Consider the following 26,279-nt stretch of genomic DNA (forward strand, 5'->3'; position numbering starts at 1 on the left):
CAGGAAAGGCCTTGCTTTTTTCAACAAGACAATGTCAAACCGCATTCTTCATGTATTACAACAGCATTGCTCTGTACTAAAAGAGTCCAGGTGCTAAACTGGCCTGGTGCATTATGAAATGTAAAATATGACAAAAGAGACCTTTGAGCAGCTGAAATCCTGTATCAAGTGAGAATGTGAAAACACTTCACTTTCAAAACTCCCAACGCTCCCAAACACTTACAGAGTGTTGTTAAAGAAGGGGTGATGCAACACAGTGGTAAACATGCCCCCGTCCCAACTTTTTTGAAACATGTTGACGGCATCAAAATCAAAATGGGCATATATTTTAAAAAAAAATACACTTTCTAAGTTTCAACATTTGATACGCTGTCTTTGTACTATTTTCAATTCAATATAGGGTTTAAATGATTTGCTCATCACTGCATTCTGTTTTTTTTTGTTTTTTTTTGTTTTTTTGCATTTTGCATTTTGCATAGCGTCCCAACTTTTTTGGAAACGGGGTTGTACTACGACACTCTACTATTCCTCTCAGTATTACTCATTTGCCACAGTGCGTTCCGAAAAACTATTTTAAACTATTATTTAATTCACAACAAACTCCATCATCATAAGAGATAGTGGCGTTTTAGTGTGTCTATATTTGTACCGTTTCAATAAAATCACATCTTGTTGATGTGTTGTCGGTTTCCTTCTGTTCGCGTCCAATAGGTGGCGAAACGTCTTAGGCCGCGTCCCAATATGCTTACTCCCTTTCTAGAACACTAAGGTAGTGCGCTGAACTGTGGCCGCCGGCTGTGTTATACATGTGATCTTGTGTTCTACAACGGCCCACAGAGGAAGGCCACATTTCTACTCATTAGCCAAGGGCTCTAGAACACGTGCGCTGTAGAAAGCGAGTACGCTTTAGAACACACCAAGTGCTCCTATTGGGACGCGACCTTACAAAGGGCGCCATCTGTGCGGTCCATCTTGTGGGCGAGATTAAGATTTAAGGCGGTTCAAAGACACGTTGCGTCTCTCCAGCAGCCAATGGCGTTGAAGGGAGCTGATGAGTGGGCGTGGCTTTAAAGTTCCGCCCGAGAAGGAAGCCTGTGTGCCTGAGGATCAAAGCTGGACTCTGCTCAGGTGAACGAAACGAGGAGAAAGTGCAAGAAGCGCTCGGTGGTGGGTGCAGTTTCTGTTTTTCAGCGCTGACACTTGTGAGCGGGACCCTCTGCGAAGCGAAGCCAGGTGATGTTATTATAACGAACTTTGGACGTATTTATAACGAACTTCTAACTCTGCTAAGTTCCGTGTGGAAATGTAAACAACACAGTAAAGAGAACGAAGCTGAGGCTGAAGTCAGCTTCTTTTTCGCAGCTTCTGTCCGAATTTTTCGTTCCACCTTAAATGCTGCAGCAGTTACAAGCACCAGAATGTAACTGCTGCAGCATTTTAAGGTGGAACGGGAAAATTAGAACAAGAGGCTGGCGAATAGGAAGCTGACTTCAGCCTTGTGTGAATAGAACAGTTATTTCTGCAGGAGAGGGACATAGTCTAGAACAGTGCTGAGGTCAAAGTGTTGTTTCTGCAGTGAGAGAACCTCTAAAGTAGAAGTAAAAGTATCTACCAAACTACCAAATTGCACATCCAGCATCTGCCAGCAAAGGAGCTGAAGTCTGTTAGCCGCTTCTTCCCTTTATCTTTTTGGGAGCTGAACTGAAATGTATTGCTAAAGCTACAGAGTGTACGATATAAAGGGGAACTCCACCAATTTTCAAAAATTCTGCGAAGTTAAATGTTTGAGATGTAAACAGAGTCATTCCGAGTGGTTTGGTGTGAAATGCTTCGTTCTAGAGAAACTTACCGAGTCAGGATTGTTCACAGTGGTGCTGATAGGAACCAGACGTCGGAAGAGTTTAATGCCTCTAAAAGCTCCCTCATAGAAAGTCATTACATGAAATGGTTATGAATTCTCAGCCTGATGTCTGAAACATTGTTTAATGATAGTTTAGTGATAAAAGTTTGGCTTAAAATATGTTTTAATCTATTTCTTTTAATCCAGTCAATGCAGAGGGACACATGCAGGACATTGTAAGGCAAAATAGTCCCCAAAGAAATTTTTTTTTTTCAGATTTACCACTATTTCTACCACCATCAACATTACATATAAAAAGTCAAAAGATGTGTAGATTAATTGGTGGTTTAGATAGTAAATAAATGGCTATATTTGTGTTGTAGACATTGTGACCCCTGGTTCCTATCAGCACCACTGTAAAGAAATCAGAGTCTGTAAGTTTCTCTACTATTAACCATTTAACATCAAACTACTCTGAATGACTCTGTGTACAAGGACTGAACTATTCAGAAATTTTGAAAAATTGGTGGAACTACCCTTTAAGCATCCAGATGCAGTCACAAATATAGCAGAATGTGCTTGAATGTGTGAGCTTACTGTTCAGGTTCATGTCCTTTTATGCTAGTTTGTAAAAATGCAGAGATCAAATTCTTTCAGCTACGTCTGCCTTATGTGTGTTTTTTGTACTGAACATGTTGCTTGTTTCCTTCGACCGTCTCGGACCTTGGGGCCTGCTGTTTTGGATCACGAACTTGTGGATCCTGTCATCTCGTCTGGTGGGGTAAGTTCACTTTTCCAGGAAATCCAGGCTACGTTCATTGCCAGTGTACAGATTTGCCAATGACAACCATCAATACCGTTCATTTTCTAGGAAGTTTGCCACATATGTGACTCAAGGGCTTGGATGCTCCCTCAGTGTGTGCTTTGTGGTCAGGGATGGTCTTTGAATTTCGGGCAAAACCATCCCTTCTGATGTTAGACTATTTTTGGAATAGGAAACCCCCACTGCTTACCAAAATCGTTCTGAAACTAGTAATTATCAGTCGTGTTCCTCTGCTACTTCTGATCTGCTGTGCGTTTTGAGATTGCAGTTCTTAATAGTATCTCAAGATATTTGATTCATCGGCATCATCTGGCATTTAATGAGAGTGTGTTTTAACAGCTGCTGTGAGTGTTCGTGTTTTTCGGTCAAGTGATCTCCGTCTGATGTGTCAGAAGGGCTGGCAGTCGGTAGGAAAAGGGAAGTGATCCCTCTTTGTCTCTGGCTTTCATTTCCCGTCTGAAGTTATCTCAGTGTGCTGATGCCGTACCAGCTTTTTTAGCTTTAATCTTTACAGAGAATTCATAAAAGCTGGGAACGAGCACGGTTTCACAGTAAGACAGAAGGATATGGTTGAAATGCTGCTGGGTTATTTTAATGTTCAGTTATCTGTGGCATTACATAGTCTAATTGAAATGTATGGTGAGGGAGCTGCACGTGATATTAGAGAGAGACTAGATTTAATGTCATGTTCTGAATAAGACAGGACATTTTGAGCCTTTGGTCTCTCTGTTTGGTCCGTATGCTGTTGCTATTTAAAAACTCTTCGTTTTGAACAATTTTTTATGAGTACCTGCCCAGCTAGGCCTTTTGAAAGGCTTGTTCAGGAATAACTAAATGAGCCAGATTAATTTATAGCTGATTATGATCTTTATAAGTGGGTTGTAACTGCAGAGTAAATGGAAGTCTTTCGTTTGAAATCATGCTCTGTTTTTCAAAAGTTTCCAGCTTCAGTTTTGTCTCTGTTTTATCAAAATGTTTTTTTTTCTTTTTATGCAATTTGGAAGTGTCAGCAGTAACTTGCTGTACCCTGTACCTTGTGCGAACGTTTGGACCAGTGGACCAATGATCCAAAATGACTTGGAATAAAATCTTATTACATAACAGGGGAATTCTGAACACAGTTTTGTCAAAGAATCCTTCATAATTCAGTGGTAGAGTTGATTGAGAAAGTCATTCAGAGTGATTTGATGTGAAAATGCATTGTAGAGAAACTTATCAACTTGGATTTTATTTTCTGTCCAAAATGACCAATCAACCTGCACATAACTGGAAAACAAAAGTTTCCTTTGGGGACTATTTTGCTCTAGAACACACTTCATGTACCTCTCCGTCATGAATGGCTTTTAAATAATATGTTTTGGGCCAAAACTATTGTAAAACAATACCTCCGGCATCAGGCAGCTTATTCACAACCATTTCATATAATACATTTCTGTGATGTAGCTTTTAGAGGCTTTAAGCACTGTGGATGTCTGGTTCCTATCACCACCACTGTGAACAATGCTGACTCACCAAGTTTCTTTACAACCGATGATTTCACATCAAACCACTCTGAATGACTTTGGTTACAACTCAATGATTTAATTATGCAGAAATTTTGTAAAATTTATGGAATTTCCTGTTTTCTTCTCCTGCAATATTTGGCCTTCATTACTAGGACTCAATAGAGTGACATATGAATGAGCAAACATGTTTTTGTACTTTTCTTATGGCAGATGGAAGGTGAGAGGTAATATGTGTCCCTTTCTGTCCTTGAGATCGTTGCCCTAAAGGTGAAACGTCACGTGAATGAAGCGTCATTACATTTTTGCACTGTTATCAGGTCTGCAGGTGATAAGGTGCTGCTCAAAGGTTGAAGGTGTCCGTAGTCCACGTTCCTCTGTTCTTCAGACGATATATGAGATCAAGAGGGACGGGAAGTTCTCAGTGCTGACTCTTCTGGTCTTCAGCTGAGTTGGCAGTGCCTAGTTTCACCAGACACTAGACTTTGCCCAATTGAGCAGGTCTTGGAGCTAAGTGAGCACTTTTTCTTCCACCACAAGTCACTGAGACCAGTGTAGGGGGACATGTGAATGCTGTGCGTGGTGCTGTTGAGATAATAAAAAAGAAAAACATAGCCACAGTTGTATCTAGCCACAGTAGTGATAAGGAAGCTCCGATTGACCCATCTCACCTCTGTGGATGAGCTGGACTCAATGGCATGAAGCTCTTTTTGCCCATAAAAAGAAATGCCGCTCGGGAAGCAAAAAGCCCTTATCACTGAGTATTAATAGCAGAGAGAGATAGACTGGTCTGAACTGGCATGTCTTGAAAAGCCTTATGAGTGTGCTGAGGTGTTTGTACTGGTGAAGGTGATACATTGGTGCCAAGAATGATGACGTTTTCCACACTGGAGTGACTTTCCAGGCATTGCTTATTGGTTACCCAAATGATGCGCAAAGGGTCTGTTTTCCAGGAATTGACTATTGGCTGTGCTAAGATAAGACATTCTGCAATACATACTTGGTTTCAAAAGTTTGGAATTACTTATAATATTAATGATTTTTATTATTTTATGCACAATAGCTTCTGTAATGTGCTGTAGTTGTAAATAATATACATATAGCAAGACCCCAATAGATAGTTTTATATGTTTTATGTAGTGTTTAATGTATTGTGAGAATAACCAGATGTTATTCAATGACAAATAATATAAGGTAACTGCAGTTATAAACAATGCATAATGATGGTGTGACAATTTAAATATAGCACTGAAGCTCAGTAGCACTGTTTAATCAGATCACTATTTTGCAGACATGCTGCTTAGCAGTCTCTTATTCTCAAATAAAATGTGTATTGTATAATTAGATCAAATCAAAACACTTTAGCTCATAAAATATTGATAATCAAGTTGAACTGTGACCTCAGGATAGAAAATTGTTACAGACCAGAAAATATGTGTCTTGTCACACCGGTAATTATACTGTTTACAGATGCTTTAAGGTTTGATTAACTGTCTGAAAGACATTTGGATAGTCCACTTTAGATGCTTTGTAGATAATTTACTTTCAAGTTACATTCAACTAAATATCTACTAAATTGACCATAATTTTCTTTAAAAATTTAAATCTAAACCTGACTCTAATCCTAACTTTAACCTCAACCCAAAACCTAAACCCTGGTCCAAATCCTAACCTTAACCCCACCACTGTTTAGAATCAACTGAGTTTCAACAGATAGTTTGTTAACAATCTGAACATCTGAAGATAATCTACAGGGGACCGTTTATTTTATTCAAAATGCACTGTAATTATTATAACTTCATTCATGTTTCTTCTTAGAATCATTCTGGACTAAGGGTGTAATGATACACATGTTCTCATTGTCAATATGATTTTCATTTAATTTTTTTCTTAAAATTTGCTACACTTTTAAACCTGGACACATTAGCAATTTCTATTTATTTATTTATTCATTCATTTATAGGTTTGCACTTATCGTTTACACATTTATCCCAAACAAAATTGTTTTTTATGGTGTTGCAAGCTTTCTAACTATTGAATGATGTCGTATTTGTGGTTCGACGCTTGACTACTACTAGCTCAGGTCCGGCCTGTCATTAGCAGCCTTGTCACCTTGTCTGCTATAGTAAATATAAAGGTCATGATAGAGAGGAAATTAAACCAAACATATCAGGTGTGCTTGAGTCTGTGTTATCTTAGTTTGATTAACATGGTATACAGAAATGTTGGTTCTGTAGGTCTTATCTTATTTCTGCCACAGCACTCATTATTCAGAGGTTGTCAACTTTGTATTCCATTCAGTGTGTCGAAAGCCCTCGTTTATTTCCTTAGAATAGTTTTTAATGCATGTGCTATGAACCTCCCGTGAAATAACCTGATGGATTACATGCAGTAATACCAGGAGTGTAGGGCATTATTAAGTATGAGTGACTGTAATAGGCATGTCTGAGTTTGTAAGTTGAAAATAACTACATTATGTTTGTTTCCAAGCAAACAGAACATTAATCTTGTAATATAAACATATTCTTGCATATATAGTGTATTGAATTGTGTATTTTGAGTGGTTTTAAGTCTGATTTCTGCAGTGGATATTACTTAAGACTTCTGACTGTGTGTCTTATGATGTGACAAAAGTGCTGACCTGTTTTTTGAGGTATGCGCGTTAGTCTGCTCAAGCGGTCATGTGTGCTTGAGGTTGTTACACTTGCTGTCTCATCATATTATTATTAACCAGAAATAACTGGGGCAAAGGGCAAAATGACACACACACAGTGCCCCACAAAATAACAGGTTCTGAATCAAATAAATGTAATAAACCAAGTGAATGTAGGTCACTGTCAGACTAGTTAAATGGTTAATGCTTTGCACATCAGTTCACCCACTGATCTCGAGTGGACAGCAGGAACACACTCATCTGTGAATGAAATGGCTACGCTACGTTAGCATTCACTACCATCAGTTCTGCATTTTTTCCAAAAAAGAAGGGACTTCGAATCTATACACTGCCTAATTTGCAAATTTTTTGTGATATGATGAATCAGTGGCTATTAATATTGGACTGTGTTGCAGTTCATCTGGTACAGGCTACCATTCGAAATTGCTCTTAAGGTGTGAGTTTTGTCATAACTTTATTGGTAAGCCACAAGTAAGCACAGATAACGCAACAGACAGTGCAAAACATGCTAACGTCATCCTATTAAGCTGAATGGCTGAATCAGGGAGTCGGGGACTGAGTACACAGCGGAAGTTACAGGCTGAGGTCCTCCAATAGGAGAGTAATATTAGAGTGTAATATGAAAAGAGACTGGTCCGCAGCTATTACTACTTGTTATTTATATTGTGAATATATTGTTCAATAAAGCATTTGTAACATCACAGATGTCAGTGGGGGTGTGTAGGACGCATGTATGAAGAAAAAGACTTCAAACTTGACTTTGAGGTGAAACAACATTTAGCACTGTTTTTGTTGAGCCAGAGTAGCTGTTGTGTGCTTATGTGTAGGGTTATGATCAGAAAGCAATATTGCCACATGTTTATCTGTATATTGTTCTGTTCTGTTTTTGATATTTTGCCCAAAAAATGTTTCTGATTTACTTTGGTTGTTGTTATATATGGTTATTTAAAAGTGAAGGAACATATTAAGCTGCGTTTAACATACAAAAATAGATTTACTTAGGCAACTTTGATATACATTTTTGGCCATATCACCCACTACTGGTTACTATTCCGATTAAAGGAATAATTTGGCAAAAAATCAGATTTACTCAGCTTTCCACTTACCCCAGATTACAGCTGGGCAGTATGACGATACAATAATTATGATATTTATCGTTACATTGTGATGTGTAAATTACATCACAATATGTTTGTATGAGCACATCTTGTATATCGTCAGCACTTAAAAACACTTTTCAACTGCATGCTTGGTTACAAAGAGAGTATAATTTGTATTGTTTGTATTGGATTTCGTGCAAAGAAATGTTAAAGATAAGTAATTGATTTCCTAGTTTTTGTCAGTATTTTTTAAATGTGGCCCTACTTTGTCTGCACCTACTTATCAGACATCAGAAAAGAAAAATATATGACATATCATGATGAGTTCTTGAAGTGTTGTGATTTTGCCATATCGCCCAGCTCTAACCCAGATGTAGTCAATCAATCAAGACATGTTTGGAGCCCAAATTTTACTTAATTTGCTTAGAACTGGAGCTACAAGGCTAATGTTGCTAACAAACACTACAGCTCAATAGTCACCCAAATAGCCCAAATTGTTTCTGTAAAAATACATGCCCAAAACTTTTCTCAACCTGCTCCAACTTCATCCAGGCCTTCATTAAGGTCATGCAGACTTGCTGATGTGGTTTAGAACACAGTGAGATTCAAAAAATAAATAAATAGGGTAGGTGGAAAATTTAGCTCTTGCAATGAAAAATCACGTTACCCATTCCACCCTTTTTGGATTATCAGTTATTTTGTTTTCTATTTTTATTTGTTTGTTTTCTATTATTATTTTAATTTTGTACAACCTTTTACATTAAAAATCCAAACTTGTTTTATGTATGTTTTTGTGAGCTCTTTATACAGGACATCAAACAATGCCATCACCCAGTACCCATGTTAGTGAATAAAATGCCCCAAAAATTGGCGCTTAAAGCATTAAAGTAAGTACCTTTCTTCCCGGATCACATGCATGTGTTTCTATATGGCCATGAGAAAAGCTTTTACAATGACAGCTAGATTACAAAGGCTGCTCAAGATAAGTCATGATGTTCAAGATGATCTTTTTGTTGTTTTTCCACTGTAAGCTTCACCAGATGAAGTGTAACTTTTTGTTATTCTCTGCATCCTCTTTGAGATGTTATTAGTTTGTTGTCCTTCACACTGTCCACAGCTGCTGTGTCATGTAGAGAATGTACAGGCTACACTTATGTCTGTTATGCAGAGGTTAGAGGCCACATATTATTTATGAAGTCAGAACTCATTGCTAAGAACTCATAACTAAGCATAAAGATCAGTCACACACGGGTCATGTGCCGCAACCAGTGAGTCCAAATGTTATCAGCCTTTTATCTCTCATTTTATAGTTCAGGCTGATCTTTCACCATCTGATGTAGTACTTGCTGAAAGTCAGATTAAGGTTAAGTTTCTTTCATCTTGAGTTCTAAGTATTAGTTTAATTTTTTATGCTCATGTAAGACGTCCAGACTTGGTGGACTTTGCCACTGATAGCCTAGGGAACACTCAGTGATGGTTATTTGCTATTAGAACTGCAAAGTGTGTTGTTCCTTAACCATTATTACAACATTGGCCTTGGCAGTATGATGTTGTTGAAGTCTGCAATATGCAAATGAGCCATAAACCAATCGCTTAATGTTGTACTGTGTGCTCTGTTTTTTTTTTTGATTTTTACCCAATTTTCTCCCCAATTTAGTCGTTTCCAATTCCACCCGCTAGTTAGGACTCCCCCAATCGCATGATGCTATCAATGCTAGGAGGGTGAAGGCTAACACAGGCTTCCTCTGAGACCTGTGAAACCAACCACCGCTTCTTTTCGAACTGCTGCTCACGCCACGTCATTGGACAGCCGAACGCGCTCGGAGGAAAGCGCCAACCGCCAGATCTGTTATGTCAGCTAACAGACGCCTGCGCTGACTAGCATCGCGTTGAGTGATGGGGGGAGAGGGAGGGGCCATCCTACCCACCCAGAGAGAGGCCAATTGTGCTCTCTCAGACTCCCGGCTACGGATGGGTGTAGCATCACCAGGGATCGAACTCGCGATCACCTGATGATAGGGCCAACGCTTAGACGGTTGTGCCACTCGGGAGCCCTGTACTGTGTGCTCTGAGTATTATGACCAATTACAGATGTTCTGTGGATAAATCAAAGCCTATGCTCATTGCTACTCCAACAAACATTTAGTCAAAATTTGATCACTTCATCTCAAGGCTTGACTAATGTGCTTTCAGTATTTTGGAAAGTGTAACACAATAGCAATGTGTAGCAATATAACTGCAGTATGGTGTTTCGCAGAAATGAAAGAGACAAAAAGCCAAAATTTTCACAGTTTTGAGCGTTGTTGTTGAGGACGTTGGAGTTTGTGACATGTAGCTTGCATGCTGCAACCATTTTAGTAAGTTATATGTTAGCTCTGATTGTCCTGATTTTCAGTTTCAGCCAAGGATTTTCATTTTGAAAAATTGACTGGATGCTTGTTTAGGGTTATATTAAGTTACAGTTTCAGTTACAGATAACCTTCTCAGCATTCTCTATTCAGGGCTCTGTATCATGATCCAGGGCACATTATTTCTTGCTCACCCAGTTAACTGTTAAGCTTAGTTGGATGTAACCCTTGTAGCAGTAGCGTCAGCATTGTTATTAATGCTTTACTTTGTACATACTTCTGTAGTATCTTTTTCCTTCTTTGGTGACTTCTCCTGTTTTACTTGATTGGCTGATCATCATAAACCTCACGCTTTCGTGTGCACATGCACAAGGATTAGTCACAGACTGAGTGTATAAATCTGGATTAACAGAGAAAGTTGTTAACCGTGGTAGTAAAACAAGTTAACCATGTCGGTGTTTGTTGGGTTTAGTGAAGATAAAGTCTGGTCAAAAGGCTTGAGCCTACTTCATTAACCAGACACTAGATCCACTTCTCGTTGTCCAACTTCTAGCCAATCTTTTCTTTTTCTTCTCTGTTTTTTGGCTTATTAACCAGTAGCTTTTTCCAGGTGTTGGTTGATGACTGTAACTAATCCCAGGCTGCCACGAGGAGAGGTGTTGAAAGTGTTAAACAAACACATTGACATATGTAAAATCACTACTTATTGTATTAGTGTCATTTGTATTTATTCTAATATTGTTGTTTTTTCAGAGCTAAGAACACGTACCGCCCAGACAAGGAGTTTTGTACAAAACAAGAGTTTTGTAGTATTAATTTTTTTTTAGCTTTTTAATTTTAATTTTCCCAGGTGCTTAAAAACTTTGCACCATGATGTATGTCGATATTTATTGCAAAAAACAATATGGCTTTTTCCCCCACTGTTGTTCATCCTTTTATACTGTAATGAAACCTGTTTGGTAAAAGAGCCTGAAGCTGAATAGTACCTGAGGCAAAAGCTAGTTTTCAGCTAGTTCTGTCTTAACTTCAGTTCTGTAGAAAGTAAAGAAAAAGAAGGAATGATGGGAAAATTATAATCTTGCAAAAAAAAAAAAAGGTTCTGGGTCGGGGACTTTTCAAATCTTGCTCTCTCTTTCTCTCTTTCTCTCTCTCTCTCTCTCTCTCTCTCTCTATTTCTCTCTCGCTCTCTCGCTGTCTGGCTACCTGCCACACAGCTAATGTTACGGCCTGACCTGTGGATAACAGTTTCTTTGTCGTGGTCTTGCAGCATCTCGGTGTCGTGGTGGCACAATACAGTTTAACTTGAACCAAAACATGAGCTCCAACATTTGGAACTTGGCCTCAGTGGTTTACAGTCAAGTTACTTGAGGTTCACAGTAAAGGAGGAAAAACAATTGGTAGAACTTGCAGAGTAACTTTAACATCTTATGTGGTTATTAGGCCTGTACCCTTAACAGAGTTACTCAGGCAACTGTGTGGAAATTATCCGTGGTAAACTGTTCAAATGAGTTGGAGTATTTTTCTCTCCTTTGCTTTATCGTTTGTCCTGTAATTTTTCAACATTTTGTTACACTGAAGCAGATGCAGGAGAAAATGCAGCCATACCACCTGAGTTGTGTCTTAATTAAGAAAAAAAGTTGTGTCAGTAAACGTTGTGGTTGTAGTACACCATCGTCTTTACTTAGGTTGTAATTGGTGTAGTAAGAAAGTGCGGAACTGTGAAAAGCACACAGACCTTACCGTCTGAAGGTTTTTGGCTGCTTAGCTCAGCCCTTTACCTTCTTCTCTGAAGCCATTTTGTCTGAGGCCATTTGTAACAATCTGTTTTTCCCATGAATGACAGCTGTTTAGCCAGCGCAGCTGTGTTACTAGAACAATTTAACTTTAACTTAAGTAAAATTCTGTTATGTTTACATGTGGGAACACTGCTTTTTTGCTATGGTTTGCATTAAATAAATCCATAAATGAACAACTTTTTTATTTTTTACCGTTATTAGGGGCTGTTACCGTGTTACAAATATATGTCACCAGACACAAACCCTAGTCCATTTTGATTTACAGATAGATAGAAAAACAGATTTGTTCTGCTATGCCAAACTTCCACTGATGTCTTCATTATCAAGAGTGACAGGGTGACCTGGACTGTCCAGATTGGGGATCGTTGCTCTGTTTTCTTACCCTTAGACTGCAGATGAACGGAATGATCAGAATCTTTTTTCTTTAAAGGAATAGTTTAGTGAGGAATCGAATGCACACAGTTTCCTCCTTACTGCGAATCCCAAATCAGGCTGAATTGTGTCTGAAGTTTGCTTCTTTAGTTTTGCACTGGAGCTGTGAGGCTAATGTAGCCAGGTTAAACTGCATACATAAAAACACTTGCCTTAATCATCACTCACCTCCGGTGCAAAACTAAAGAAGCTAATTTCAGACACCAAACACGTCTTGGCTGATTGACTACATTTGGTTTAACGAGGAAAATTATCACATGTATTTCTTGCCTGAACTGTCCGTTTAAAGAAAGCCCTTGAATTCACACGGATGTGCATCATACTGCATGTCATACTGAGTTAACAGCTGTGCGTAAGCAACGGCCAGGGTGAAGGTCAGCTCAGGCTGAATTATTCTGTGAGGCCCCCTGGTGGAATAGACATATTACTAAAAATACAGTCTAATCCAAAAAAAGGAAAGAAAAGAAGAGGAAAAACAAAAAGTGTCTGGAGGCCAGAAATCAGGCGACGTCTGCTCTTACTCATTCTGCTGACTGTCACTTTTTTCCTCTCTCTCTTTGATGATTCAGTGGGTTAAGGGTCAATGAGTTTGTTCAGTGATGGCAGTTTTTCTGAATTGCAAATTATAGATTTCCTACTGCTGGCGGACTTTCCAGTGACTGGTCAACAACCTGTTTTCATCATTGTGTAGTGCATAACTGGGTGTATCTTGCCACAACTGGATTTTTTTCTGTTTGAGCAGCTGTACTCACCTTTGCTGATGTGTGCTAAAGTATTGTAGGCTTATGATGATGATGATTAGATATGATGTTGCAACATTTGAAATATTAAATGAAAGCCACTGTAGCTGAAAGTGTCCAGTTCATTAAGGGATAAGACTTTATAATCACCTTCTTATGCTCAGGGATTTAAAGTACAGTTGTTATCTGATAAAGAAATAATTGTCTCCCGCAGGACTGCGCACACAAGCAAAACCGGCAGGTACTCAGGAAGGTAGCTCTGTACATAAAATTCTAGGTAGGATGTTTAGATGGCTTAAATCTCCAGCATTAAAATTACAAAACTAAAGTTCTTTGCCAACTTCTTGTTTGAATTTTCCAGTTCAACCTTAAATGGTGCAGGTACATTCTGGCACCTACGGCACTTGCACGGCGTCAGATTGCAGGAATAGCCGATAAATCATTTTTACAGTGCATTTATTTATACTTGTATAAATTGAATGACAGAAAAGCATTCAGCATGACTTACCACACTTGGCATTAGTTTACCACCTCTTTACAGATTTTCGAGCTAAAAGACATGAGCTGAAGAAGCCTAGACTAGCAACGTTAGCTGAGGTAACTTTCAGCTATCATTTGTTTGTTTACCTAAAAGACTGGCTGCCTTTCTTTGTGTAAATTTCAAGCCACATTTGATCGACTGTGACTTTCTGTGGTCTCGATATGGATTTAATTTAATGTAGTAATGGCAAAATGCTTAATGACATGCTGTGACGTGCTGAGGAATTGAACAACGCACGATGGAGCACCAACGCAGGTGTGAAGACCTCCATTATAAACAATTGTTTCGAATTTTTTTGATCTGACTAATATTTTAAACTGATGTTTGATGACCTATCCATTGCACGCTGAAAGAGCAAAGTGTTGACTCCAACACTGGAGTGTTAGACTAAAATGTCTGCACTTTATTTATTTTACTGCATTTGTAACCCTGCAGAAATATATTTTATATCTTGTTCTCGGTAATGTTAGTCTAGGTAGATATAGTCTCAAATGCTATATATTTTTTTTTAATTATGTATTGACATTGATAGAAATGTACATGAAAAATATCAGATGTTGGCATCAGCCCACAATTCCCACATCTTTAATAGTTAATATCTTAAAATATCAAAAGTTGAATCTAATATTGAGCTCATATTGAAAATCACATTGAAAATATGTGCATTGTTGCAAACGTACTTGAAGCAAGCCTCTCCGTCCTGCCACTGTGTAGATCTTCCCTCAGAGATTGTAGGTACAGGCTGGCCATGATGTCTTTACCAGCTCACCCCGCTTCTCTCACTCAGAATAACAGTTATGTTCTGTAACTTGTAGTTACACTGGGCTGCATGTGAATTGTAGTGCTTACTGGGCTGTTTTGACATGGTGCAGTTGAGCTAAAACAGATACTGGGACTTTCCCTAATGAACTCTGCGGCCAAGCAGACTTGAACTTGGAAGCTGAGCTTCTGTCTAAAGCCATGTTCTTCATGGTGCAGCCTTTGGAGCCTAATATAGCAGCCTGTGAGTGAACTCCACTGAGATTTCTTTGAAGGAATTCTCCACCTAACCTCTGTTTGCCACATCTGTAGCATACTGCTGATTACCAAAGAACAATTTCTGTGAACAGAAAAGGCTTATATAGAGCAGAAGCCTCTGAGCAGATACTGAAGTACCTTTTCTGTTCTTTTACTAGGTACAGTGAAATGTGCAGAAGTTACTGTTTGCGGTAAATGCTACAGATTTGATATTTGGTTGAAAATTAGATGCAGTAATTTTGCTTTCTGGAACATCTTTATCCTTGATAAATAATTCTCAGCTGTAATACACAATTATTAACAGAGTTAATTGCACAAATTTCTCCCCTGATTGTTCCCTCAATTCACAATCAGGCTGAGTCTGGCGTTTTAATCTAGTTTTTGAGGCAGTTTGAGTGGAAATTAAGTGGACGCGTATAAGGGCCTCATTCTCTAACTTTTTGTTCCTGGTTTAGTCTTAGGAAATTTTGAGTATTTCAACTTGTCTCTAGCTTGAATCTCAATATAATCTTGTAGTAAACGCTGGTCACAGACTTAAATCTGAATGAATCCCTTCAGAAGCCAGTGAATCTTGAGTGCAAAAAAGTGACATTTTTCTTTTGCTTTTGTTGTTTTTGTGCCAGCTTGGTGTGTTGGGTAGTACAGGGTAGTTCAATACTGAAACCAATATCGATACCTTGATTTTGATATTGATTCCTGAATGATACTTTTTCCAATATATTCCTTTAAGTGACAAAGTGGGTGTGGTTTAAACTAGAAATGAAAGTGTGAGGTGATGGAAGTGAGCATATTTACTAACTATAACAGATCGCAGACTAGTAGACAGCCAATCAGCTGTCTAGATTTTGGAACAAGCGTGCTTATTTGCTCATGGATGCTAAAACTGACTGGTTAGATATTGAAAACTGAATTTTTAAGTTGAGTATCTTAAAGGTTTTGAATTTTGAGACTCAGCTGTGTTTGTTTGTGTGTGGTCCCAAAGTTTTCTCAAAAAAATCGAGAGAATAGTGAGATAATCCAGTCTTTTTGTAATCTGTTAACATTTTAGAAGTTTTCAGTGTTTGCAAGGCTTTTGTTTTGATCCATTCTTTTTGAAGCATCTCTTTCAGATTCAGATATGAAAGAAAACACAGTGACACAGGACTTTCTGAAAGTTTGCCTCACAAGAATCACAGTAACAAACTATATATAACAAAACATAAAATGTAAAATGTGTGAAGCGGCGTCAAGCTTACTTCCACTTATCCAGCTTTTAATAAAAACTGATAACTCAGTGTTTCTTTGTGAGAGTGGGCTTCCGCTAAAAATTGGTGAAGAGCGTGATCTACAACACATCATAAAACAGCTGAGCTGAGTTTTCAGAACTTGCTCTGGCATATTGCAACACTCAGGGGTTTCACTTCAGCATGTTAAACCCACGAAAATAGTGACCATAATTACTAAAGACTTTTCTAAAGACTGTACTGTGCATTGATCTAATGAGTGAAATTTGGAGTCTATAGCCACCAACCTTCTGGGCATCTCCACCCAGTATGTTTACATTTGTTTTTAGCATCATGTGTGTAGCATGTTTGAGTCTGTTACGGTGGTAAACTTGGAAAGGATTCCAAAGCCTGACCAAACTTAAGTGAATACCACAGAAGTAGTCTTTCATTAGTGGGATATATATATATGTATGTATACAGTAACAGAGAATAGCAAGGGCAGTTAGATGGTCTGAACATTAAGGGTAAAGTTGCCCAGGAAAGAATGTTTATGGATCCCACAGTAAAACAGAAGGCAAAGCCCTCAAATCCCACCACAAGGCTGCACTAAATATTCTTAATTAAAGTAAGCGTGTGTGAGATTTAAGTGGCAGAGAGATGGAATTTGAGATCACAAAGGCATTTTTAAGCATTCATGAATAACTTTCCCTCAATTCACTTTATTTAGCTAATCTTTTACATTGCCATCCTTTATTCTCTTTTGCTCTTGCTGGTCTATCTCCAAAAACTTTCTTTTTAGCTCTTTCTATTGGCCGTAGTGGCAACGCTACATCTCAGATGCATGTTTTTTTCCCACCTATTTTCAGGAAAGTCCCGCCCTCCTGTGCTAGGATTGGCTAGTAAATCATACTTACAAGCGGTTCTCCTTTGTCCATCAAGCCAATCCCAGCGATGATGGGCGGGGCTTGCCTGAATACGGGTAGGAGGAGAAGATACCACTTCTCAGAATCCAGCGCGGACTCAAAGCTGTGCCTAACCGCTCTCAGCAGCTCCGGCGCCGGGGAACAGCGGCTGTCACAGCCGCGAAAAGGACACGGCATATTCGGTAATGTCCATGTTTGTTTTACAAGGAGGTTTCATGCTGTGTTCAGTGTGTGTGAAAACCGTATCCAGTGGCAGCGTCGCTGTATGTGGTTTTCGTACAAACGTGGAGTTAGCATAAGCTACGCTAGCACAGCGGTTGTAGCTGTAGGCTGAATATTCTGACAGGATAAGATTCGCCTGAAATGTGGTTGTATTTTGCTTGATGGCGTTTATTGTAAACAGCCGTGTTTGTCTTCGGTTGGAGCTTCGTTTTGGATGTTATAGAGGAAAGTGGGTGGTGAAATGTGGACTCGCATGGCAGCGTGTTACAGTTTTTCGTGCTGTTCGGTTTGGGCTGCCTGCCTGAACGAGGCGCTGGGTGAAGATTTGACACTGTTATGTTGTGTACAGTGGATGGCAGCCAGAGTGGTGTCTGTTTTATTACATTTTTATTCATTATAAATGTCAGTAAGGCTTGTTTTGCTATACTAAGCCAGTCCAGCAGTAGTTTAAACACATACAGTATTGTCCTGAATATAAGCTGTCCCTGTGTTTTTTTCCTATAAGCATTTTTTACTTTGTTTTATAGTGATGTGGTCAGAATTTCTGCGTGATCTGGCTGCGGTTGTATCTTGGGTACCACAGTTGAAACAACATAAAGGAGAGTTCCACCAATTTTTCAAAATTTCTTCGGAAGAGATGTAAGTCATTCAGTGTGCTTAAATGTGAAATGGTCCATTGTAGGGAAGCTTACAGACTTGGTTTTTTTATAGTGTTCCTGATGGGAAGCAGGAGTTATAGTGTCTACCACACAGACATCTCACACCATCAGCAAGCCTGCGTGTTTTCTCTGAGTTTTTTATTGTTGCGTTGATTACAGTAAGTAAAAATGGTGATAAGTCAGAAATTAGTTGTTGTTTTGGGGACTATTTTGCCTTACATCTGCCACGAATGCATCCAAAAAATACATTTTAGGCCAAACCCATATCTTATAAAAATGTCTCAGGCATCAGGCAATATATTCATTGCCATTTCCTGTAATATTTGATGTAACATCTTTCTGTCATGTAGCTTTTAAAAGCATTAAACGTTTCACACGTCTGGTTCAATTCACCAACACTGTGAGCTATTAAGACTCAGCAGTTTTCTCTAAAATTGAGCTTTTTGCATTAGGCCACTCTGAATGACTTAGTTCACATTTTAACTATTTCATTTTGCAGGAATCTGAAAGATTGGTGGACTCCCCCTGTTAATAGGAACAGAAATCCCTCTCGTATAATTTAGTAGAACCTAAGACATAAAGTAACATGAGTGTGCATGTAATTACAGTGAAATGTGTGTGATATATACAGTACAGTGTGCATGTCATGTACAGTATAGTGCATATGACTACAGTATAGTGTGTATACCATGTTCAGAAGAGTATATCTGGTAGGGACAGTAGTGTAGGACATAGACATACAAAGCAGTGAATATGGTATGTACAATATAGCAGGTAGAATATGTCTGGAGAAGTGTGGATTCCGCACTTTACACTTGAAATCTTGAAGTATTCTTTGTCTGAAGCCCATCCAACTGCACATGGTAACTACTTTGACTTATGGAGTATGGATAAAAGTAATACAAATATTACAGTCAGTAGAACATATGAAATTTATTGATTAATTCATTTAGGAGGATTATTAGCAAGTATTGTTTAGATGCACCCCAAAGTAGACTCTACATTCCATAACAGGTCTGTAAGTAAAATATTGCTGCTGGAAAACATCAAGTTTTATAAGCATGCGAATGTGAACTTGGCCTTTCTGGGCAGTGGACACTACTGAGAGTGGAGTCAGAAGTGATTTAGTGATTAGGATGGAGTGTAAGACTTTAAGCAGGTTTAACCCATGTGTAGCGTTTGTTCACAGGCCGAGCCTAGTCAGACATCACCAGCTCTCTATACAGCTCTGAATAAGGCCTCGTTCTATAACTACTGCTTGAGCTGCTTTATAGTTTAGGGTGTAATGCTGCAAAAGTCACAGTGGGTTATGAAGCTACATGGTAATGGACAGTGTTAGCAATGACCAGACTGAAGACGAGCATATATGCTGATCACATTTTGTTTTCTGGTTAGGGTTAGTAGTTAACCCCTTAAAATCACAGGCATGTTACATACGAAGGCTTATTATTCAGTTACTACAGGGACTTTAGAGCAAACCGTCTGAGCTATTCTTAGGTTATAGAAGTGTGTAATAAAACTTTGGGCCTGCCGTTGGGCCCTGGCCATTCCAGAGGTTAAGCTCAGGCCTAGTTTTTCTCAACTTTTTCTTCTACCACAGTCTGGATTGGACCCAGCTTTGCATTGTCCTGCTCAGCAGATCTTATATAGATAGGCTGGCCTATATTTACTGCGTGTCCAATTTCGAGGTCATTTCAGGGGTCGTGTCTGTTTTGTAAACTGTTGTGGTCCATTTTGATTGACGGGTCTGTTTCAAGGTGAATGGTCACACAGCATCAGCATTGTATTTGAGCTGCATGGTATGGACAAAATACCATACTGTGATTATGGTGTTATACGTTGTGATTGTGATATATAGCAATATAATCACATTGCTGAAACCTGGATGTGACCTCATTGAAGATAGTTCTGTATTATTTTGACCAAAGTAATTTGTATTTTGTTGGGTAGTAAAAATACCTTGATTCAACAAAACACACACAGAAACTAATGTGGATCTGAGACTTGGTCAGAATGCTAACAGCATGCATTAAATGTTTTTTAGGGACTTGTTTCAATCTTGCATTGCATATTGCAAACAGTCTAGCTTAAACGATGGTTATGGTTGCTCATAGTGTAGTTAGAGATTGTAAAAGTATATTAGTGTCATATAATAATATAGTTGTATTGTTTAATAAAACAATAAGGCATGAGATGCCGTGCATTACAGCGCTTTTGAGTGGTGTTTTTAAGCAATATGAACATTTTCCGACCGATAACAGTGTTGATTTTTAGAGGCTAAAAAAATCCAGTAATATATCTGATAATATTGGCTGATAAAATTATATAATTGTTTCTCACTTTTATGTTTGTTTATGATTGTCACATGCCAGCTGTTTATTGTTAAATGACTGTCTCTTCTCTATGGTCACATTAAAGTTTCTTAAACTTAAACAGCTCAAATGAAAATATTGTCGCACAGGGGGATCATGTCTGTCCAGAAGTCTGTTCAGGTTTTGTTTTTTGTTAATTAACTCTTATGTGTCCTGTTATTCATCAATTCTCTTCATAGACAATGTATTTTTTGTGTTTTACATGTCATTATATTGTGGTATTCTCATGCTAAAGATGAAGTTTGGGTATATTTACAGTCATATGCAGAAGTTTGGTTGATTTTCTTGATCACCTGTTTGAATCCTAGTGATGCTGGGAGCAAAAATGTCACTAATTATTGACAGTATTTTTGCAGATATTGATAAAACCGTCGGTATTGGCCGATATTATGACTTTCCGATTTAACTGTAATGCAAGGTCTGGCATGGCTTATGTTTTAATAACTGGTGGCAAATTTTCATAAAATACACTAATGTTCAACAAATAATTACTTCATTATTAAGTTTTATGATAATCACAATGAACAGTTTTTCTACCATCAGTGTAGTTTAACAGCAAACTGTGGTTACCAAGAAACGCAGTGAAAGATTATGTTATGAGCAGCAAAATATTTTTAACAACTTTGCATAAGAGTGGACAGGATGGCTAAAATGTAACATCATTGTACTTAAAGACACATCATGATATTTCATTGTTGTGAGGTTTGAAGTTGGTACAGCCAAATAAGTAGCAGTAGTATCACATTAAAAAAAGCTTTTAGAAGCTTTTAAATTTAATTTGACATTTCATATATTGCACTGCATTAAATCCAGTTAAAAGGACTTACAACAACAAATATTGTCATATTGACCACCCCTTGTACAACGTCTATAATATACAGAATTCAGATGGTGTGTGTGTGTGTGTGGTCATATGTGTGTGTATGTGAAGTATTTGGCAACAGTTGGCTCAGCTAATCAGATTTAAGAAGTGGAACAATCCCCATTATAATAGGATATTAAGCTCAATACAGAGCACACTGGTACTATAGGTGTTTGCATGTTCACCTTGTTTGTGGGGTGCTTCAAAACAGATGTCACTTGTATTTCGTTGTTTATTTTCATGTTTTGTCTTCACAAGTTGTGTAATTTGTGCTTATGAACAGTCCGTTTTGATCTATAGCAAATACCATCAGCAGTTTGCATAAGACAAAGGCAAATGTCTGCCCTGTGTCAGCATCTCAGTTGGTTGCTCCTTTATTTCCTGTACTCAGCAGTTGGCTGACTCAAACTTCTGCCCACTCACTCAGCAGTGCCGATGCCCGGTGGTGCCCCGCTAACTCCATTAGCTCTTCTGCATGTGTGGCTGGACTGACCCTCAGGAAGCTAATGTTCACTTACTATACCCAGATCAGGGTCAGAGGGTCGCTTTACCCAGTACAGGCTCATGCAGGCTCAGCTAGAGGTGAGAAGAAACTGATTTGCATGATGGACAGTGTGATTGAGTACACTGTGATCAGTCAGTTCACACAGGCAATGTAGTGCAGGGGCATTTGATGTACTTACTTTGATTTCCTTCCAGAAGCCTTTGTGAAAATAGGGGATAATGAACAGGCTCCTCTTATACTGTAATACATTTGCATTTTAACAGAGTGAAGTGTTTTTCATTCTGCCTCTCGTTGTCTTGCATGGAGAATTGTGGGACTGGCAGCAGAGTGGAGCAGCAAAGAATTTCTGAACCTTATGTAAATAAGAAGTGATTTTTACTGGGCAGCAGCCTGACGTGGAAATGCATTGCAGTGCATTTCATGTGTCACATAAGCTACATGATGAAATCAGTGTTAAGAAGATGGAGGATAGTATTCAAAATGTGTACAGACATTCAGTAGGAGATTATATTTGGTTGAAATTTTGAATGTTTAAAAGCCATATTAGGCCTGTTACAATCGTGAAATTTTAGCTGATGGTTAACTGTTATATAAATAATAGCAATAAACAATTTAAATATCTTTTTCGTTCATTGTAGAAAAACATGCCTAAAATGGCCAGGCCCTTGTCCTTCCTGTTGATATCTAGCTCCCAACTGGTGACGGACACAGGTTGAGCTTAAATAAACATACTCATTGCTCGCTCGCTGCTCACTTAGAAGTTAGAAATGGCGTGTCTTAATAAGTGTGTTTTCTGCTTTCTTTTATTTACCTGAATTTTGTCTCAATCCAAGTGATTAAAACGCACCACATTCACATTATGTTTGTTACAAGATTAAATATATCATTGTGAAAACTGTGGAAAATAATTACGGTCAGTTCAAATCGTTGTGTTCAGGCAATTATATAATAATTGTGATGCCTGCATGCCATAAGTATACAAAACTAAATTTGTTTACTGTTTGTGGATTGTGGACATGGCAAAGCACTGGCTGAAACAGTTGAATCTCCATCGCTTGGCTAGTCTGTTGCAGTCTTCTAGCATTTCTTCAAGGTAGTGTTAAAATCATGCCTGTAGGTATCTTGATACTTGAATGTGTCTTGCTAAAGTGTGAATATTACTTATAATGGACAAACAGCTGTCTGTACAGCACATCGGATAGTGGACTTCAGTCAAAACATACATGTATACATTCACATGCAGTGTAAGGGTTTTGTCTGTGCTCACAGTTCTCAGTGTAACAGTTCCTTCTGTGCTTCCCCCCCAGGCTGGGTAAATAAATGGTTCTGTGTGTAGCCAGATGACCTTTCTCTTTTGACATTCTCTGTGTAGCCATTTGACCTTTTGACCCTGTGTACATTGCTATCATCCAGACAAGAAATCGTCTTGCAGAGGCTGAATGGAAAGTAGGCACATACATGTGCTGCTGGGTTTCTTGCATTTTTTATGATTCATTCTATTTTTATGGATTGGAATGTGTTTGTACTAGTGCTAAGTAATATTAAGTGATATGTACGTGTAAGGCAGAAAATGTTTTTATGTTATTACAATTTCACAATAAACAATTTGCATTACAGTGTTTGTTTTTGAAATGTAATACTTTGGAACAGATGCAATAGAACCTGTAGTGCCACATATTAACAAATAATACTGTAAACTATGATAATACCACCACTACTACTACTATTAGTACCAATAATGATAATAATAATAATAATAATAATAAACCTATAGCTACAGTGATTTTTTATGTAATGATTTATAAAATATGATCACTGTAGGAACAAAACCTTGTATTTCCTTTTAAAATGAGGTTTTGTCACAGCAGCAGCAATATGTAAAATCATGAATGTGGCTTTGTAACTCCCTTATTTACTTGTGCATGTTTAGCAGTTTGAAGTTTCTCCACAAGGGGAGCTGTTATTGCACAATTTGCTTTTTAGGTGCTCAATATTATATTATTTAATATGTGATTTTCATGAAAGATGTGCAGTAAATTAGATAATGCTCAAATACATATAAACTAAAGAAAGCACATAACGTAGCCTATGTCTAAGCCACAGTGGACTGTATGTGTGTTTGCTGGGGGTGGAGGCAATATAATCCAGATTTTATTTTAGATTTCTTCCAGATTTTAAGTATTGTAGTAATTATTTTTAGATATCACTCAGGAATACTGCACAATATATTGGTTGTTTATTGTTATTGTGAAATCGGTCTTTGCGGTACTGATATTACAGAGGAGTGCAGTATTAAAATAAGCCCAATCGCAATGGTTTCTATTGGTTGATATGAGCATCCTGATTAGGGCTGATTAAGACTTTTTTATATGGAAATTGCAGTTTGAAAGAGTGCAGTATTTTCTTATTGTGTTTTTATTTGAGAAAATAAAAAAAACAAACTGGCAATGTGGTGTGCTATGTTTTAGCCTCAAGTCAGAAAAAAAGTGGATGTTTTGGTCTTTACTGCTGAAAATCAGCCCTGAACCTCAATTTAGAGAAAAATCTCAGTTGTAAAATTGGTCAGAAAATCACAATTAGATATTTTGCCCACATTGTTCAGCTCTAATCCTGACCAATCACAGTTCCAGATGGCTGTTTTCTTGGGTGTTTCAATGACTAATGTATTCATGTAATCCAACAGAAGTGAATTGTGTTGGTCAAAATAATGTAGTCCCATTTTTTTTACTATATTGCAAGGCATACGATGATCACAGTATGAAGCAATGCTATTACAGTAGTAGTATTTTGCCCATATGGTGCAGTCCTGGTTCATACAAGATCAACTAGGATTAATTAATTGAGTGTGGGGTCTGCTGGTGAGCTAAGTGCTTGCTTTCCTCTCTTATTGATTAACAGCTGTCAGCCCAACAGGTTTAATAATGATACAAAACCATCAGTGCACAACTTGAGCCTCAGTGTGTCACAAAGGACCTGCAGTTCAGCTCGTGTCACCTCACTGACACACCGCCAGATGTGTCTATCACATTGCTTTTTTATTTTTACATCAAAAGCTCGCTGAAAAAATGCAAGCATGCAGATGGCTGCAGCCCTTCTCTCTCTCTTTCTTTTTCTCTCCCTTCTCCAAACTTGCACTGTACTGCTCACTCCTCTCCACGCTGGTCTTATTTTAGCGGTGTGGTTTTCATGACAAACTGGCATAAAATTGCCAGAGTAGCACTGACAGATGTCCGAGTGTAGATTTGGCCTCAGGGACATGCAGCTAGTTACTGCTGATTCAGCAGCCCTCAGTCTTCTCTCAGGAGTAATCTTCATCGTGATGAGCTAATGGGCTGAAACCACCCAAGATTTTCCAGAATAGCTGACTTGGTAGATCACATCCTGTTTAAATTTACATTGCATTCAAAAAGGCAATGAAATTTCAACACTTTCTTACTGCTTATGTTAGTGGGCCGGTCAGCTTCATGAGTGACATGACGTGGCAACTGTCCTGCTGCTCTTTAATTTACTACTTGTTAGCATAGTTACCCCAAAAGCACTGCTGTGTGTTTGCGCTCTAGCAATATAGAAAGTTTCAATTTAACGTTAGCCAGTTCGTGTAGTGCCATTTTTTTTCCTTTTGCAGTTTACACAAGTCTTCCAGAAGATGTGTGAGACCTAGCACCTAGATCTTGCCAAATAGAGATCATGCTTCCAAAGAAGGGGAACGCTGAGAGGCTTTTTGTGAACTATACAGAGAAACTACGAAGATGAATTCCCAGCCAAAAATGAACTGAAAGAGTTGAAATCACAATTAATTGCCCAGCAGCCGATCTTTACAAAGCCCAGCTTGAAAGCAAAAGCTGCTAACGTAGCGTCATAATCCTGGGTGAGTCATGTTATTGTGAAACACATGGCGAGCTGGTCAATAAGGCCTTAGTTGAGGCAGCAGACTCATTGTTTCAAGATTTTAAAAAGAAAACGGAGACCGTGTCAGCTAGTCACTCAGTTGTCCAGAAGCCCAGTTATAAGTTACCATTACTGGCATCAGCAGCTACTGTCCAGACTACACAAACCTAGCTGACACAGTTCAGTGCAAATCATCAGAATAAGGTTAGTGTGATTTTTCAGTCGTTTTCCCTGTAATGCTGAAAATATAAATATAGGCCACTGAAGTGCATTTAGGTTTAAAGCTTTTAAAAGGTAAAAAACCAACCTATTTTTTTTTTTTTTTCGGGAGATCACAATGACCTGTCTACTGAAAAAAGAGAATACACTTTTCTGAATATTCATTATGAAACAATGTGTCACCAAAATGACAGTTATCTCTCTCTCACACCTTCTCCCTCTCTCCTCTGATGTTACTGTTGAACAGGAAGTCAATATCTCATGCGTTAGTGTCGCCAACACTCCTCCAGCCCACACCAGTTCAGGCCCTATGGTTCAGTTTTGACCTACTTAAATCACATTGCAGACTCAATGTTGTTGGCCTTCTCCTCCAGCTCTTTTCCACTTGGACTGCTGCATCACTGCTGGTTTCACACACTGTCCAACCCTGCGATCAGCCACACAGCTGCTGAGTAGGGAATGGCCTGTCTCTCTCAGAGGCACCTCATCAGAAGGCATGGCAGGCAGTGTGCCAGGTCACAGTTCATGTAGCCATTAAAAAAGGCTCGCGAATCCATTGACATTTTTTCGGTATCACTGCTGGGCTGCGAACAGTAAAAGCACTAGAGTTA

At 38.5% G+C, this 26,279-nt stretch overlaps 1 protein-coding gene across 8 annotated transcripts in view; it reads left to right on the forward strand.

Moving 5' to 3' along the window:
• The first annotated feature begins 1,083 nt into the window (after window positions 1-1,083).
• The window catches only part of LOC118797268 (band 4.1-like protein 3), a 64,383-nt gene continuing 39,187 nt past the window's right edge, over window positions 1,084-26,279 (forward strand). For 2 of the 8 annotated variants that reach the window (XM_036556557.1, XM_036556561.1), the window contains exons 1-2: window positions 1,916-2,621; window positions 16,885-17,123. The gene's annotated coding sequence lies outside the window, so the exon portion shown is untranslated. Of the gene's footprint in view, window positions 1,234-1,915; window positions 2,622-4,475; window positions 4,680-16,884; window positions 17,124-26,279 lie in introns of those variants that run through there. The other 6 variants (XM_036556562.1, XM_036556563.1, XM_036556564.1 and 3 more) reach the window with 6 other exon arrangements.

Source organism: Colossoma macropomum, unplaced genomic scaffold (genome assembly GCF_904425465.1).
Source record: "Colossoma macropomum unplaced genomic scaffold, Colossoma_macropomum, whole genome shotgun sequence".
In the NCBI taxonomy this organism is placed as follows: Eukaryota; Metazoa; Chordata; class Actinopteri; order Characiformes; family Serrasalmidae; genus Colossoma; species Colossoma macropomum.